Source organism: Chiloscyllium plagiosum, unplaced genomic scaffold (assembly GCF_037043375.1).
Source record: "Chiloscyllium plagiosum isolate Xiang-an unplaced genomic scaffold, Cpla_swu_hap1 HiC_scaffold_14, whole genome shotgun sequence".
Taxonomy (NCBI): domain Eukaryota; kingdom Metazoa; phylum Chordata; class Chondrichthyes; order Orectolobiformes; family Hemiscylliidae; genus Chiloscyllium; species Chiloscyllium plagiosum.
The window spans coordinates 51,383,913-51,402,472 of NW_028270152.1; the positions used below are offsets into that span (position 1 = coordinate 51,383,913).

General features: G+C 39.8%; 1 protein-coding gene across 3 annotated transcripts in view; it reads left to right on the plus strand.

The window, feature by feature from the left end:
- LOC122559083 (microphthalmia-associated transcription factor-like) overlaps positions 1-18,560 on the plus strand; it is a 286,328-nt gene that overhangs the window by 51,370 nt on the left and 216,398 nt on the right. Inside the window, exon 2 of one of the 3 annotated variants that reach the window (XM_087994442.1) lies at positions 15,865-15,964. The exons of the other annotated variants lie outside the window; for them this stretch is intronic. The gene's annotated coding sequence lies outside the window, so the exon portion shown is untranslated. The remainder of the gene's footprint in view (positions 1-15,864; positions 15,965-18,560) is intronic. 3 annotated transcript variants of the gene reach the window in all.

Genomic DNA, 18,560 nt, shown 5'->3' on the forward strand with positions numbered 1-18,560 from the left:
TAACAGTTACTATTTTTCTCCTTATCAATTTTTTAATGTTTGTAAATGCCATTTTTATCAAGTAGAAATGATTTTTTGTATTTTGCTGTGATGTAACAGTAAATTAGCAGTAAAACTTAAGAATTCTTTAAAGCAATATCGCTGAGTGACTAACTCCTGATGTGAGTATATCTGCAATACTGTGTGCATAAAAGCATGTAGCTTCTTTTTCTTCCTTTTCTGTAATTTGGCTGAAACAGCTTCCTCCTCCACCCTGTCATGTAGTAAGCAAGGAAGCATTGTGTTATTTTGCCAGATTCTGGAGAAAATTTCATCATCTTGGAGAGCTGTTCAGTTTGCTGTCAGCGTACTTGGAGAAATGAAAGTGAGTAGGCAAATACCATGTTCCGTGAGTATTTTTGCAAAGCCATTCTAGGTTAGTGGAAAAGTTCCTTTTCAAATTACTCATCAATATAACAAAATATCCCCTAATAAAATTTTTCTTCCATTCCTTGATAGTCATTCTGTAAAGTTTGCACTCAGTTCCTCTTTGTCTGCTGGGTTGCCATCATTTGCTTCTGGAGGTAGAAGAAATAATTTTATTTCTGCCGAACAGTTGTTGGAGTGAGGATGAACTGAGGCACATGGTGTCATATTTGTATTCTTATCAATCAGATATCAAAATTTCTCTCGTGTTCTTTGCGCTGAACGTGTCCCATTGATTAAAGCTCTGCAGGAATAGTAAGCATAATGAAAGAAGTCTTGTGTCCATAGTGACAAGGATCTATGTACAATGATCTGCATTTTGCAGTTACCCATACAAGACCTCAGTGGTATAGATTTCTCTTTTTATAGTGTAAATTTTAGTTTGAAGACTGTTCAAGTGGACTCCAACAACAGTGGTATTATCAAGTAAGTTAAGTGGCCAGTCCAATAAAAGAAGCTTTGCACAGCAAACCAGGGATTTAAAAGCACTAATTAGTTTTCACTTTTGAATCATTTTAAAGGCAAAGTGAAGGAAAGCATCATCAACAGTGGTATCAAGCAGCACCTGCTTAACAATAACTTGCTCAGTGTTGCATAGTTTGGGTTTCGCAGGTCCAATCAGCTGCTGACCTCATTACACCCTTGGTTCAAACATGGTCTAAAGAACTGAATTCCAGAGGCAAGGTAAGAGTGACAACACTTAACATCAAGGCCACGTTCGACTGAGTATGATATTGAAGGAGCCCTCACAAAACTAGAATCACTGGGTATCAGAGAGTGAACTCTGGCACGTAGGAAGATGGTTGTGATTGTTGGTCATTCGTCTGAGCTTCAGGACATCTCTGCAGGAATTCCTCAGGATAAGTTGAAGCCATCTCCAACTGGTTCATCAATAACCTTCTCTTCATCATTAGGTCAGAACTGGGGATGTTCGCTGATAATGCACAATGCCGAGCTCCATTCACAACAGCTCACATATTGAAGCAGTCCAAGTTCAAATGCAACAAAATCTAACTTGGGCTGACAAGTGGCAAGTAATGTTTGTGCCACACAAGTGACCATTTCCAATAAGAGACAATCTAACCATCGCCCCTTGACATTACCATCACTGAATCCTCCACTTTCAACATCTTTGGGGTTATCATTAACCAGAAACTGAACTGGAATCATCATACAAATACAATGGCAATCAGAACATTTCAGAAGCTAGGAACACTACAGAGGGTAGCTCACCTCCTAACTCCCCAAAGCATGCCTATCATCTACAAGGCACAAGTCAGGAGTGTGTTGGAATTCTTGCCATTTGCTCAGTTGAGTGCAGCTTATAAAGCACTTAGAGCTTGACACCATCATGGATAAATGTACCCACTTGATGAGCACCACAGCCGCAAGCATCCACTCCCTCCACCACTGACACTCAGTAGCAGCAGTGTGTACTATCTGTAAGATGCACTGCAGGAATTCACCAAAGATTCTTAAACAGTACCTTCCCCACCTACTACCACTTCCATCTTGTAGGGCAAGGGCAGCAGATACATGGGCAAACTACCATCTATAAATTCCCTTCCAAGTGACTTATCCTCTTGACTTGGAAATGAATCAACATTCCTTCTTTATTGCTGGGTCAAAATCCTGGAACTCCCTCCGTAAGGAGCATTGTTGGCCAACATACTGCATCTGAACATGGGCGGCACGGTGGCACAGTGGTTAACACTGCTGCCTCACAGCGCCAGAGACCCGGGTTCAATTCCCGACTCAGGCGACTGACTGTGTGGAGTTTGCACGTTCTCCCCGTGTCTGCGTGGGTTTCCTCCGGGTGCTCCGGTTTCCTCCCACTGTCCAAAGATGTGCAGGTCAGGTGAATTGGCCATGCTAAATTGCCCGTAGTGTTAGGTAAGGGGTAAATGTAGGGGTATGGGTGGGTTGTGCTTCGGCGGGGCGGTGTGGACTTGTTGGGCCGAAGGGCCTGTTTCCACACTGTAAGAAATCTAATCTAATCTAATCTAATCTAATCCAATCTAAAACTGCAGTGGTTCAAGAAATCAGCTCACCACTACCTTCTCAGGGGCAGGCAATAAATGCTGGCCAGCCAGCAGCAACACATCCTACGAATGAATAAACAAAACGAAGATTGATGCATCCACATACAATTAATAGAAAAACTGAAATCTCAATTCTAAAAAAAGTAATAAAAATGTTATATAATAGAGATGTTTCATATTCTGCAAATAGAAACCAATTGTTTCAGGGCTGGTGAGAAATTATGAATCTCATCACATCTCACCGAGTCAGGTGTAACTATTAATGGGAGTTCCTGTTAAATTAAGTGATTTCTACATTTAACTGCACAGAAGCTGATGTCAATTTGACGGCTGAAGTTGATAGTTTTTGCTTCATTACCTTTGCAGAAACTGGGCTAACGTACACATAGAAATTAGAAAATAGGACAAGTTGAAGGCTATTTAGCCCATCAAGCCTGCTCCACCATTCAACATGACCAAGGCTGATCACCCAAATCAATACCCTATTCTCACTTTCTCCCCATACCCTTTGATCCCTTTAGCTGTAAGAGCTATATTTAACTCCTCCTTTCTGTGGGAGGGAATTCCACAGGCTGCACTCTCTCTGTGAAGAATTTTTTCCTTTTCTCAGTCCTAGATGGCTAACCTTATATCCTTAGTCTGTTACCTCTGGTTCTGTACTCCATGGTTATCAAGAACATCCTCCTTGTGTTTACCTGGTCTAGACCTGTTAACATTTATAAGTTAATGAGATTTTCCCCCTCATCCTCTCTCAAGTGAATATAGTCTGAAATGATCCATTCTGTCTTCATATGTCAGTCCTGCCATTCAAAGAACCAGTCCGATATGCCTTTATTGCACTCCCTTCATAACCAGAACTTTCTTTCTCAGAAAATGAGATCAAACTGAACACAGTACCCCTGTGCTACAGTGATCTCTCAAAGACCCTGTGCAAATGCAGGAACTTGTTGGGAAAGTCACTTCCATTTTAGACTAAGACTTAAAACAAAATAGTAAATTTGAGACACTTGGAATGGATAAATAAAATATTGCTAACTAAAGTAATTGATTATTTGTATTTACTATGTAAAGTGGCTTTACAAGACTCCTTTTAAAAATGACAGCCTGGGGCCAGCCAGTCTGCCTGATAAATAGCTGTTTCATGTGGAAAATGTACATTGCAATTTTCACTTTAATATTCCAAAGTGAAATCAGAAACCATTTTTAAAAAAGTTCTCAATGTCATGAAAAATCCAGCAGTAAAGCAATGCATTCCCATTTATAGATTTCAATTTGATTGTGTAGCCTTGGTTGCTGTTTTAATTTGCTCCTTCTGTCTGTGTCAGTTCTTCCCTACATCAATTATTGCAACATTTCATGACAAAGTAAAACATTTCTAGAGAAGTAGTAAAATTGAATCATAGTTTTGCTTGTAAAGCCATTATACACCTTCATTTCATTCCCTCAGCTTCAGATGGGATTAATTGTGTATAACCAGAGAAACTGACTTTGGATGGTGATGTTTTATATTTTTTAATGTACAGTACACCACCTCTTGAGAATAAGATGGCCATTTTTATTTTCTAAAGGTTCTGCCTCATTTTTGAAATTCCCATAAACTAACTGCTGCACAATGAGTGGGTAGCTGGCACAATCAATGAAACTCAATCATGTTTTATCTGCTTTTAATTCTCCCCTTGCCTGGGCAGCTGGCTTTTAGCATTTCTTTCTACATGGACCACTGCATTGGTTTTCACACTTGTTTATCTCTCACTTGTATGGATCTTTGACACTACAGTGTATTTCATTGCATTGTGAAAGGGTAAAGTACACCATTGTTGCAACACAAAATGCAATGTTTTTAATGTTTCTTTGTATGAGAGTGCAACAACTCAAATATAGATTATTTCATGATACAATATTATTAACCATGTGTGTTGACAATTCACAATATATTGGTGGATCAAACTAAAATCTTGTCTTAATTTTGATTGACCTGTATACTATTTGGTTATTGATACATAACACTAGCTCATTCAACAACTATTTTGCATACAATCCCAAAATAATTGATGGTATTCCTGTCTTCATGTTCTTATGATCATTCCCAATGCCATAATTTGGCATTTTAACAATTAGAAGTGTCCATTCTGAATGCAGTTTGCTAATTTGAATAGTTAATTTATGATCAGGTAACCAGGGCCAAATTCAGTGAACAAATTCTGAATAAAATGATACGAGGTGATCTGCTCCTGGATTGTCTACTACTGTGCAGAGCATAAGAGTAGGAAGGATTTGAATTGTTCTTCAGTTGTATCTCCATGAAAGAAAGTCTTTTTAGCTCAGTGCTTTGCCCAGGATGTAGTACAAAGTTTCATCAACAGCATGGCCTGTAGGGACAAAAGCTGGTTTCATAGGAACACCATCAACCCCATGTTGCCTTTCTGCTTGCACAGCATTCAGACTTGGATGTTATTTCATGGCTATAACATTACGACTTTCCTACCAGCCCATTCACTGTCTGTACTGCAGTGGCTCACTATCACCTTCTCAAGAATAGTTAACGATGAGAAATAAATACTGACCTTGCCTCAGGCTCCCAAATGATGGAAATGAATAGAGCAAAAGTTCAGGGTCTCACTATATTAGACATTATATGTGCAATTTACTTCAAAGTACGTAAGCATTGTTGTGATATACCAGATTGGTTTACTGTCTGTTTATTGTGAAGTGACTAATTGTTTCAGTAAATTTTTCACATATTTAATGTAATGTTAGCATCGATTTCAATATCAAAAATTATGACAGTGTTGATAACTTAATATGGTAAGGTATACCACTTGTTCCAAACTTGCAATTTTACTTAGTACACAGGTATAATGATTACCTACTTTATGTCATTAGGTCGTAAAATGTAATTATCTAACTGGAATTGTGATATGGAACAATGAGGATAGGCTATACACTGCATATATCTTTCAGATAATGACTGTGATAAGAATAGTTATGAGCAAGTTGAGCTTTCATCTTAATCTTACCATTATCAACTTTTTCCTTTCTCTCTCAGCTTTTCAGATTGTTTTAGAGGACTACACTTGAGAAGTATAATCATAAACTGAAGTGTGCTGCCCATACCATCTTGAATTATCCACATGTTCAGGATGTGGGGTCTTTTGCTCATTCTGAAAGCAATACTTAACAAATGTCTAAACATGTAATAGTCAACCTTTTGTTAGCCACCAAAAATAGTTTTGCCTGCATATTATCAGAAAATTGAAAAAATTAAATAGATTTCCATAGTTTGTCATAATTTCGAATCAAATGTAGGGGTCATGGTAAAGAAGTTTCAGATGATGAAAAAGTTGTCTATGTGGTTAAAAACTAGGAAGAAAACTTTAGATGCAGGAAGATAAGCCTAATTAGTTAGGTAGAAAAATAGAAAATTGAATTCAATCCAGACAAGCTTGAGAATTCCTGGGAGATGGTGACAAGGCAATAGACATTAAATAAGAGGTTGCTACAGGAACAGAGGGACCTCAGAGTATATGTCCATAGATTCTTAAAGGCAATATATTAATGAGGTGAATAAGACAGCATATGGAATGCTTCCATTTGGTTGCTGAGATATAGAACATATGAACAGAGGTATGTGGTCGAACACCAGACAGTGATTTGCCTTATGCGTACTATACTGCTCCCTATATTGCAGGAAATGTATCATTGCACAAGGGAAGGTGCACAGGAGATGTATGAGGATGTTTTCAGTACTGGAATATTTCATCATTGAGGAAGAATAGATAGGCTGGGATTATTTTTCATGGGCTAGAGGAAATTGAGGTGTGAGCTAAGTGAGAGATATAAAATTTTAAGAGGCCTGGATAGAGAGGATAAAGGTGACTCATTCACCTGATCAGAACAGTCAAAACCCAGGGGAATGGATTTTAAGCAATTTATGTAAAGATTTATGGCACAATGAGGAAACATTTCTTTCAACTATTGAACATCTAACCTCCAACCTCACCCATTTTGAAGAATAGCAATTCATCCTGACTTGGATCTATCCACTTTTTTGGTTTTAATATAGGCTGAGTTTTAGACCAGTCTCCCATCAAGAGAAGTGTTCCCTCTAAGATAAATGGTGGCAAAAACCATATGTTTTAAGACACCATGCATCAAGGTTTGGATGGCTCAACAAAAAGCATTTCAAAGACTTTGCTCAGGAAGTAGGTTGGTTGTGGAAATTTATTAAAGAGATTGTGTACCTTACCTTTAACAGTGCTTTAGTTTTTATCCCATGATATATATGTTCCTGGACTTCAGGAAACCATACCTCCATAAGTAATCCTTATCTGATACTCCCCCCCCCCGCCCCCCGTTTGCTCCAAATGCAAAACCCTGCAAATTACCTTGAAAAATATATCCCTAACAGGAATTTGTTGCAGCTTGGTATATGCAATGTAGTCACTAACAAATAATTGTGCTCAACCTGTAACATTATTAAACCTTTTCTGTAAAAGCCACATTTAACAACAAATTGTAACCTTGAGAGTTGGAATCTTTTGCCACCATTTACATTCACTTAAGGAATTATCAGCTGTTACAATTTGTAATATTTTAAAAACTTATTTCTCTGGTAACATTATCACAATAGTAACTCAAGTTCAAATGTAACTCTGTTGTATCAGTTTAATAATTTGAAAGTTGGAGGAGACAATTTCATAGGTTTCCAAAGATATGGTCAAACAAATGGTTTGTTTGGGAATTTATAAAGGCAAGAAGGGAAGTCATAAAATGAAGCGATAAGGGAAGTAAGGAAAATAGGAGAGCTTGGTTGAATGAAAGGTTTGTTCAAACCTTTAAAAGAAGCCACTTTACTTTTTTAGTACATATTGTTTGTGTTTTCTGGGCTTTGGAAAACTTATCAGACAGAGGTGGTGAAAAGGATCTCCAGATGGTAACTGCCTCTTACAGACCCTTCCCAGTTCTGCTTATCTGCCTGAAGGAGCAGAGGTGTTTTGATTTCCCTTGGCTACCCACCATCATAGAATCATAGAGATTTACAGCATGGAAACAGACCCTTCGGTCCAACCCGTCCATGCCAACCAGATATTCCAACCCAATCTAGTCCCACCTGCCAGCACCGGCCCATATCCCTCCAAACCCTTCCTATTCATATACCCATCCAAATGCCTCTTAAATGTTGCAGTTTACTAGCCTCCACCACTTCCTCTGGCAGCTCATTCCATACCCTCAATCTAGAGGTTTACCCTGTGAACACGCTACACCTGCACGCTGTGCCCATGACTCCTCCAGCCATTCTCCTTGGTTTCAGTGAAACCCACGTGTTTAGGTTTTCTGACCATAGATCCTCCCTGCATTTTGAAACTGTGTCAGTGAAGGTATATAGCCAACATGACTAATCAGCCTCTGATTGAAATCTCCAAGTGGAAATCAGTAATCAAAAGTGGAGAACATGAAGAGGGCTATATATTTAGAGAGGAATGACTAAACTTGGGAATGAGTGAATTAAAATGAGCCTGAAGATTTTGGAATTTGTACCCAAAGTCACAAGATACAGGGGCAAGACTTTTTGTTTTGGTGGGATTAAAAGTGGGCTATCAGAGTTAGATTCATAGATGTTTGTGAGGGTGAAGCAGGAGAAGCTAATGATGAGACCATGGAAAAATTCAGGTTGTGAGGTGTTAAAGGTATGGATTAAGATTTCTAGGAGTTGTGGAAGAGGTAGGAATCCAGGGAGGTGGTACAATGGAGATGACAAAGTATGATCTTAGAGACAAAGCAGATAGCAGCTAGGAAGACCAAATAAAGGATTAGCATGACTTGTGCTGTATAGTACCAGGATTTAGCTGGAAAATGTAGTTTTTGAAGGTGATGAATTGATAAACGATCCACATAGATGCTGGCATAAGATGTATTGTTTTTTCTTTCTGCGTTTGATGAGCTTGAAGACAGTTTGGATGACCTAGAGCTTGATATTGAATTGTCACATGGAAGATGCAGGAAAAGCTTGAGTGTTGCTATTTAAGGAAGAGGGGTAATGTAGGTGTTGAAGCTACACATGCCAGAGTTAGTATTTTGCTTCCAGCTAGTGTGACTGAGCATCTGGGTTTTGAGCAGACTTTAAGGCGGAATTTTGGAGAATGCTAGAAATAACTGAATGTACAAAGGAAAAAAGTCTATTTGAAGAAGTGTGATACTTTGATTGGAACAGAATGTACATCTTTTTAGATTAGATTCCCTACAGTGTGGAAACAGGCCCTTCGGCCCAACAAGTCCACACCCTCCGAAGAGAAACCCACCCAGACCTATTTCCCTCTGACTAATGCACCTAACACTATGGGCAACTTAGTATGGCCAATCCACCTGACCTGCACACCTTTGGACTGTGGGAGGAAACCGGAGCATCTGGAGGAAACCCACACAGACACTGGGAGAATGTGCAGACTCCATACAGACAGTCACCCGAGGCTGGATTCGAACCCGGGTCCCTGGCACTGTGAGGGTGCAGCGCTAACCACTGAGCCACCGTGAATAATTGTAGGTGGTTGATCAGCAATATTTTATATATTTTTTGTACTTAAAGGGTTAAGTTCCTCCAAAAGGCTGTACTTTTTCAGTAAAATGTTCATGTCTTGATGTTTTCAAATATTTTTCTTTTTTCCAAGTAGCAGTAAGCACTGCAGGAGAAAAGAAAGAACAATTCATCTTATTTACTTGTTATCTCTTGATCTGTTACTGCGCGGCTTGCATGCCTCTGTGGCTGAAAGTTGCAATAAGATATTTGTTGACTAAACACTTCTGACCACTCAATATTTCACAATAAATCAAGGTTAAGGCTGTGGCTTTTGCTTGGCTTTTTCTCTGATTGCATCATTGTGATTTTCAAGCAGAAATGTGAATGTAAGCATGTCTGATTCTTTTTGTATTTGTTCAGTAAAAGACAATTGAAAAAATGTTTTGTGGGTATTTAACGTGTTTAGATCGAGGAGATGGTTGATAGTACAACTGCAGTTTCTTCTCTCATTAATCCTCAGGTCCTTTGTGTCACACAGCTCAAATGCTGAATGAAGAGAAAGCTGTCCTGCTTTCAAACCATTGCCAAAGTTCTGTGTAGTATTGATCAAGAGGAGCATCCAAATGCCCCAAATTTACCATAGCCTTGTGCTGTGGTGAGACAGTACCCTTCAGTTTATTTTGCAAGTTTTGATGTAAGATGTGTGATTTGTAACAGAGTGTTTGGAGTTTTAACTCATGGCTTGCGGATTTTATATGTATAAGAAAGTTCAATGATTAATTTGCCAATATTTCTGGAGCCACTATTTTTCTTTAAAACTAGTATGAGAGAAGAAGTTGTTAGTGTGATAATGAAGACTTGTTTGTATTTGGAGAGTTTTATGAGCAAACAGAGGAGTGTAAGCTTGTTTTCTGTTGTGAAGGATCAGATTTTTTTATTGCTTGGGGAGAAACCCATAAATCTTTGAAAAAGCTTTTGTTTTTCAGTTTGCAGAGGTCCTGCAGCAGTCCTGGTGGAAGTTAGATGTATGAACTGTTAGAACATAGGTTACCTTGGTGTAAAGGTTTTATTTTGGAGATTCCAAATCAGAAGTATTTGGTTAGAAACCTGAAAGGAGTTATTTGATATTCAGAAAATCAAAACTCACTTCTGTGACTAATCAAAAGAAGCAACAAAACTGTCAAGCCCAGGAGTTGAAAAATGCAGTTGTTAAAAGATGTTGAGTAAATGCCACTTGATTGTACTGTAGATGATCCTTCCATCACTTCATTAATGATTATGTTCATTGTGCTGGATTATTGCATATTTTTGCTTTTATTTGGGCAGTAAACGGAGCAGATGGAACCACCCTACTCAAATAGGCAAAGACAAAGACAGAACGTGATGGAAAAGCTCAGCAGGTCTGGCACCATCTGTGAAGAGAAATCAAAGTTAATGTTTCAAGTCTGGTGACCCTTCCTCAGAACTAATGGTAGCTATGAAATGTCAGTTTAACATGCAGAAGATAGGGTGGGAGAAGGGAGTAAGGAGCAAATAATAGGTAGGGATAGAACCCAAAGAGAGAAAAGAGCAATTGGACAGACAAAGGAGAGGATAATGATCTGGCTGGGAAAGGGAATAGCTATAATGGAGACTGTTAGTGGCTAACAATAGATTGTATGTAATGGGCAGACAATGTGATAACATGTATAGTCTGCCATTATTCACCCTTCCAGCAAGATTGTTGTGCATACCTTTGTCCGTTCAAATTTACTTTTCCCACTTTGGATTCTACCTTCACATGTAATTTACTCCTTAACCCTGTTCCCCCCTACCCTATCTTCTGCATATAAACTGACATTTTCCAAGCTACCATCAGTTTGAGGAAGGGTCACTGCACCCAAAAAGTTGGCTTTGATTTCTCTTCACAGATGCTGCCAGACCTGTTGAGCTTTTTCAACAACTTTTGTCTTTGTTTCTGATTTACAGCATCCACAGCTTTTTCAGTTTTCAAGCAGGCAAAGACTTGATTCAAATATGAGTTTGTTTTTTGAGATTATTGTTCAGTTTTCTAGTTACAAAAGATGCCCATTTTAAAGGACTGCCTATAAGTGCTAGGAAATGAGTTGTAAATGGTAATGCATAAATTGGCTGCAGAAGTAGATTCTTGCACAGGCATTTCCCATGAACCACAATGTAATACTGATAAAAATATTCTGTTACAATGTTGATTCAGAGATGAATGGTGTCCAAGGCATGAGGGATCGTGCCCTTGATCTTCTAGTTTTGTGAAATCTTTTAGTTTCTTTTGGGGGGACAACAGGCCCTCTGAATAATGTTTCAGTAAAGTTTCATCCAAAGGACAGCACCTCAGTCCTGCACTGGAGGCCCAAATTCCTGGAAGTAGATTTAACTATAATTCAGACAAGTGCTTGCTAATTTTCATCAGAGCAAATGGATTCCTTCATAGAACTAGTTTACCACCACTTTTAGGGAAAATATGCAATTTCATATCCGTGTGCAGTTGTTCAAAATAGAAGTAACAGAAAGTTTCAGGCTTCTTGCCAGAATAAAGGTCTTATTGCAGATAGTTTCTTGTGTTTCCCTTTCTCAGCAATTTTATTTGTCAATGAAATTTATATACAGTACCTAACTTCAGGTCATTATGGCAATATTCAATAAACATTTTATTATGAGCAAAATGTTTTCACAACATTTTTGCATTAAGTTGTAAAACACTACAAGAAAGAGGAAGTCGAACCATTCTGCTTAACTCTCTTGTTTAAACATAATTTTCTTGAACTCAAAGTGAACTTCCTACCCCAACTTCTTTTGGAGCTTATGGAAAGTACCACTTTCTGCTCAGACTAGAGGCCTGTGACCAGTGGAGTGCCACAAAGATCGGTGCTTGGTTTTCTACTTTTTGTCATTTATATAAATGATTTGGATGTGAGCATAAGAAGTACAGTTAGTAAGTTTGCAGATGACACCAAAATTGGAGGTGTAGTGGACAACGAAGAAGGTTACCTCAGATTACAACAGGATCTGGACCAGATGGGCCAATGGGCTGAGAAGTGGCAAATAGAGTTTAATTCAGATAAATATGAGGTGCTGCATTTGGGAAAGCAAATCTTAGCAGGACTTATACACTTCATGGTAAGGTCCTAGGGAGTGTTGCTGAACAAAGTGACCTTGGAGTGCAGGTTCATAGCTCCTTGAAAGTGGAGTCACAGGTAGATAGGATAGTGAAGGCAGCATTTGGTATGCTTTCCTTTATTGGTCAGAGTATTGAGTACAGGAATTGGGAGGTCATGTTGCAGCTGTACAGGACTGTTGGAATGTTGCGTGCAATTCTGTTCTCCTTCCTATCAGAAAGATGTGAAATTTGAAAGGGTTCAGAAAAGACTTACAAGGATGTTGCCAGAGTTGGAGGATTTGAGCTATAGGGACACGCTGAACAGGCTGGGCCTGTTTTCTCTGGAGCGTCGGAGGCTGAGGGGTGACCTTATAGAGGTTTACAAAATTATGAGGGGCATGGATAGGATAAATAGATAAAGTCTTTTCCCTGGGGTTGGGGAGTCCAGAACTAGAGGGCATAGGTTTAGGGTGAGAGGGGAAAGATATAAAAGAGACCTAAGGGGCAACTTTTTCACGCAGAGGGTGGTATGTGTATGGAATGAGCTGCAAGAGGAAGTGGTGGAGGCTGGTACAATTGCAACATTTAAGAGGCATTTGGATGGGTATATGAACAGGAAGGGTTTGGAGGGATATGGGCCGGGTGCTGGCAGGTTGAACTAGATTGGGTTGGGATATCTGGTCGGCATGGATGGGTTGGACCAAAGGGTCTGTTTCCATGCTGTACTTCTCTATGACTCTATGACTGACATTTATACCTTGTTGATAGGGATTAAAATATGCTCTGGCATCACAAGGGTATATTCATTCATAAGAGCATAACATGTCAGGACTAAAACATTTTCTTCTCAAACTTGAATTCAATTATCACTTTCCCACGCAGTAAAAAGTGTAAAATGTGCATTTAATGAAGAGATTTAATGGAAAGCAAGATTCTCCTGAGTAAGATGTGAAACAATAATTTAGTCTGGGTCTAATACTAATCTGATTATTTTGTTATGTTTAAATATTTAATGATAGTTTTGAGTAAATTTATTAATGAAGAAGTTGTTGCAGTGCTATGGTTTAAATTGCTGTCCAATGATTGCTCTTTGATTTTTCATTTGGGAGTTTTCTTGGTGTGATCAGAAGCTTCTCTGTCAGCCTCACTGCATATAGATTCTGTCCTATTTGTGGTGTAGTGTGCATGTATATGAGCACAAAGATCGTGTCATCTTGTTGTACTGTTCTTGATAAATTTCAAAAATTTCTTCAGGCTGTTTTCTTAGCCTGCCTCTTTAGAATTGAAAAATCACAATCATAATAAAGACACAGGAGATCAGTTGGTACTTATAATAAGAATCTTCGTTTGAAGATGTGACATGTGCAAAGTGTGAATTCAAGCTCTGCCTAATTAGCTTAATTATCATATTCATGAAACCTCAAATCACAACAAAATACATGTACTTGCTCCTATAAGAAAGTATTTTCAATTAAATTTCAATGGTCTGATCACCACACGTCTAATTTACAAGCAATTGCCAAGGTAGTGCTAACCAACAGTTAGTATCTAATTGACCTCAGGTTGCATTTGTCTGAAGCATTTTGAAACATCCAGTAGTTAGTCAGGCTCTTGGGATACAGTGGTACTAGCCCTACCTCTGAGCCAGGAGGCCTGGATTCAAGTTCCACCTGCTCCAGACGTGAGTAATAACATTCCTGAACAGGTTGATTAGAAAATATCCACATTCAGTAGTTGAAGTGTGGTTTTTAATGGTCTAACCGAGTAAGAACAAATTTACCTTAAGAATTGCTATACAGATCTGGCACAAGTGATTAGGAGTACCACAGGAGATCAGGAAGTATGTTTCTGGATGGAGTAGAAAATGTGTTGCTGGAAAAGCGCAGCAGGTCAGGCAGCATCCAAGGAACAGTGTTGTGATATATTTCCCTCCCTCCCCTATCAGCGTTCCGAAAAGACCACTCTCTCCATGACTCCCTCGTCAGGTCCACACCCCCCACCAACCCAACCTCCACTCCCGGCACCTTCCCCTGCAACCGCAAGAAATGCAAAACTTGCGCCCACACCTCCCCCCTTACTTCCCTCCAAGGCCCCAAGGGACACTTCCATATCCGCCACAAATTCACCTGCACCTCCACACACATCATCTATTGCATCCGCTGCACCCGATGTGGCCTCCTCTATATTGGGGAGACAGGTCGCCTACTTGCAGAACATTTCAGAGAACACCTCTGGGACACCCGGACCAACCAACCTAACCACCCCGTAGCCCAACACTTTAACTCCCCCTCCCACTCCACCAAGGACATGCAAGTCCTTGGACTCCTCCATCGCCAGACCATGGCAACACGACGGTTGGAGGAAGAGTGCCTCATCTTCTGCCTGGGAAACCTCCAACCACAAAGGATGAACTCGGATTTCTCCAGTTTCCTCATTTCCTCTCCCCCCACCTTGTCTCAGTCAAATCCATCGAACTCAGCACCGCCTTCCTAACCTGCAATTATCTTCCTGACCTCTCCGCCCCCACCCCACTCTGGCCTATCACCCTCACCTTGACCTCCCTCCACCTATCGCATTTCCTAAGCCCCTCCCCCAAGTCCCTCCTCCCTACCTTTTATCTTAGCCTGCTGGACAAACTTTCCTCATTCCTGAAGAAGGGCTCATGCCCGAAACGTCGATTGTCCTGTTCCTTGGATGCTGCCTGACCTGCTGCGCTTTTCCAGCAACACATTTTCAGCTCTGATCTCCAGCATCTGCAGCTCTCACTTTCTCTCTTCTGGATGGAGTAAACAGTTCTACCATTGCTTGACCTGTCCTTGAATTTTGGAAACTATGGCAGAGCTTCAAGATGATGTGGATTCAAATAATTCTTCAGACTTCAATTATGTCTAATGCTTCAAAACAACAAAGTTACTATTTGCAAAATTCCATTTGAAGCCTATAACCTGTCCCTGCTCGATATTAACATTAGGCCAGGTACATTCTGCATTATCAACAAAAGAAACCAATTATGGAAATTGCAAACAGTGGGTGAACAGTTTCAATAATTACATAACTGAGATTGAACTTGTATTATAACAGGAGCAAACATCTCTTGTTAATATAAAATCTATATGTACAGTATATCATTCGCCTAACATTTCCATACAAAGCACCTGTTGTACCAACAATTATGACCAAGCTATTAGAATTGGTTCACAGTGCATTGTATTATTTCAAACTGGTGCAATTTGTTAGCTGCTTTTGTTGATGCCTGTGGGAAAAATGTAAACATTTTCATGTTGTGCAACTGACTATAAGGGGTGCTTTCAAGAAGAATTTCAGGGAAGACAAAAGCTCCATCTGTGTAAACAGTAGATCTTTTGTCATTTTAAATTTTCCGAATGATCCTATGTCCATGGGATCCTAGGCATTTCTTTCTGAAGGAGGCTGTTTTCATTTAGTTCTGCAAGTACAGTTGAACATAATTTGACTTTCCTGATAAATTCACAGAAAATAAGCCACTAAAAGGATATGAGACCTGGACTCTACAGCTTAACGTAACATGGTGGTGCTTTCCTGCTGCCCTCAATTTAAATTTACAGTTTTTAATTCTGTGAAGTTAAATAAAATGTAGTGATCATTTAAGTGGGATACAGTGAAGGCAAGCACAATATTAATGGAGGCTAAGTCAACATCAGCTGTAATGAAGGGTCATTGATTTGAGTATTAACTGTTTCTCTTCACAGATGCAGCTTGGCCTGAGTGTTTTCCAGCGTTTCCTGGTTCTGATGGGAACATCTTTTGAATGGTGAACTGTAGTATGTTTTATGTATGAGTGGCCCTAAGGTATGTCAAAGTATGAAATCTGTTGTGTGTTCTGAGAAACATTAGCTTTTTCCCACTTGACTGCACATTCCACACACCCCTGCCCCCTACTCCTACTTCTGGCATTCTCTCTTGATGATAGTGATGCACCTTGTCATATTTTTGTTGGCCCTGACCATCCTCACAAACTATGTCCAACACAAGAAGACGAGGTTTCTTTACTTTTTTGGGACATGGGTGATGTTGACAAGAGTACGTTTTTTGCCCATCTTAAGTTGTGTTGACAATGTGATAATTAATCATTGCTGTCTTTGAACTGTATGCAAAGCAACTGTGCATTTTAAGAAGGTATAGTATAAGCTGCTGACATGCTACTGCCTTTAATTTGCAGCATGTCTGTGTGCCTGCAGATGTGTAAAAACAAAGGCATTCTTCGTTGGAATAAAAAGGGCAAGAAAAGAAATTTGAGGGATTTATTGGTATTGGCCAACTTTTTGGAGTGACTGTACAACTGAGATTAAGGAGAAGTGTGCACACCCCAGATCAGAGAGGGATGCTTCATTTCCATCTCCAAAAGTTGTTTGTGAGCTCGTTGAATTTTATCACACCGTAAAAGACTGCAAATGCTGAAAATTTGAACTCAAAACCATAAAAATAGAAGCATTCAGAAGGCCGGTTAAGAATTGTGGACATCAAAGTGGAATTAAGATTTCAGGTCTTTGATCAGATTTTTAAAAAAATTACAATTCAGCTTCTATATAAGGTCTTGCCTATCTAGAGTCATAAGGTCAGTTGCAGCTCCACTGCTGCTTTTGTGGTTGGTATTTGCCTTTTCAGTGAAGTTTGAGAATCTGTTTGACTTGTAATCGACTGGGGGTGTTTTGTGGAACTAATTAGTAATCTTCTGATGATGCATTTGAATTATGCAACATTTTGAGATTGATTCATCCTTAGGTTAGATTTTAAAATAAGTGCTTGATATTTTTTTCACAGGAGCCACCCGATGGGTTTTGAGTATGGAATTAATACTTCTAACATAGCTAAATAACTCACTTGGACTTAAGGAAAAAAATGTGGTTTCATTAGGTTTTTAAACTTGATTTTTGGATGCCAGCTTAGCTGAGTGATTTGTAGAATTAGCAATTTGCAGTGGTGAAGGAAAATTATAAACATGGTCATTATTAAATTTTGTTTTCAGGTACTTGTGGCCACCCAAATGACAGTTGTTTATTCATTCTGTAAAATTCATGGCATTTCATCGGATAGTGAAAGATTGTCAGGCATCTAGCAGTCCATTTTCCAGTTGGTTATATCCACTTTACTGCTGAAATCCAATGAAACATTTAGAAAATCTACCCTGGTGCATCAAATGTTTTTGTGTTTTGTGAAGGAAAAACAATGAAGTACTGCAATTGAAAATGGGACATGTTTCAGCAACCGTGAGTGGGCTTGTCCTTTTAGCTTTTAACTCTGGCTGACATTAATCAAAATAATACACATGGTGTGCAAAAGCAGTGGAACAATTTTATAACTAAGACATAAATTTTCTTTTGGCAGCATATTGTTTAAATGCAGGTTTTAGTGCTGAGTTGTGACATCTTGAAAAATATCCATATTACAGAGGAGGAAAGTGCTGGATGTCTTGAAATACATAAAAGTGGATAAATCCCCAGGACCTGATCAGGTGTACCTTAGAACTCTGTGGGAAGTTAGGGAAGTGATTGCTGGGCCTCTTACTGAGATATTTGTATCATCGATAGTCGTAGGTTTGGTGCCCGAATACTGGAGGTTGGCTAACGTGGTGCCACTGTTTAAGAAAGGTGGTAAGGTCAAGCCAGGGAACTATAGACCAGTGAGCCTGACGTCGGTAGTGGGCAAGTTGTTGGAGGGAATCCTGAGGGATAGGCATGTATTTGGAAAGGATAGGACTGATTACGGATAGTGAACATGGCTTTATGTGTGGGAAATCATGTCTCACAAACTTGATTGAGTTTTTTGAGGAAGTAACAAAGAGGATTGACGAAGGCAGAGCAGTAGATGTGACCTATATGGACTTCAGTAAGGCGTTCGACAATGTTCCCCATGGGAGACTGATTAGCAAGGTTAGATCTCATGGAATACATGGAGAACTTGATTATCCGAATGAGATGGGCGGGCACTTAATCGGAAAATCGATTAAGTGCCTTTCCTCTGGGGCTCGGAATTTTAAAGTCTGCTCTCCATTCAGCACACAGCACGCAAGACCCCACCTCACCACGCCCCCCCCACCCCCAACCTGGTCCAAACTTGCCCCCCAACCCGGTCCAAACCCGCCCTCCACCCCAACCCAGTCCAATCCCGCCCCTCTCTCCCTACCTACCCCCAACCCAGTACAACCACATCCCCTGCATCCCAGCACAAAATGTGCAAGCCCCTGTCTCCAACACAGCCCGCCGCTTTACACCACAGCTGGACTGTACACCAACAACAAGACTGCTGCTGTTGCAGCAGCTGCTTTTGTGGGGTACAGACACAGCCACACGCACACACACAACTTTTTACTGCACATTTTTGACAGGTTCCATGTTTGCCCTGTACAGGACAATGTTGGAGAGCTTATTCCTGGGATGCACGGGAG